We start from the raw sequence: 254 nt of genomic DNA, 5'->3' as shown, positions 1-254 counted from the left end.
TATAAATTTCAATCTTTCATTTTAATTATTTTAATTATAATTAATTAATAATTATAACTTATTTATTTAATGTATTAATAAACAACTCTGAGACCTGTTTCACGTCAAGTATATGAGTATATCTGAAACGAACGCCTCGTTGCCCTGGGCCTCGAGTCCCTTCGGATACTTCGGATACTGCCCCAACTAGGCTTCGCGTGAAGAAAGAGTCACTGCTTGTTCGCCTTCGTTGGTCCTGTCGGAGTCGCTGCTTC

This window comes from Dendrobium catenatum, unplaced genomic scaffold (genome assembly GCF_001605985.2).
Source record: "Dendrobium catenatum unplaced genomic scaffold, ASM160598v2 fragScaff_scaffold_798, whole genome shotgun sequence".
Classification (NCBI taxonomy): domain Eukaryota; kingdom Viridiplantae; phylum Streptophyta; class Magnoliopsida; order Asparagales; family Orchidaceae; genus Dendrobium; species Dendrobium catenatum.
The sequence above is the reverse complement of the archived record's forward strand: the minus strand, read 5'-3'. Positions refer to the sequence as shown.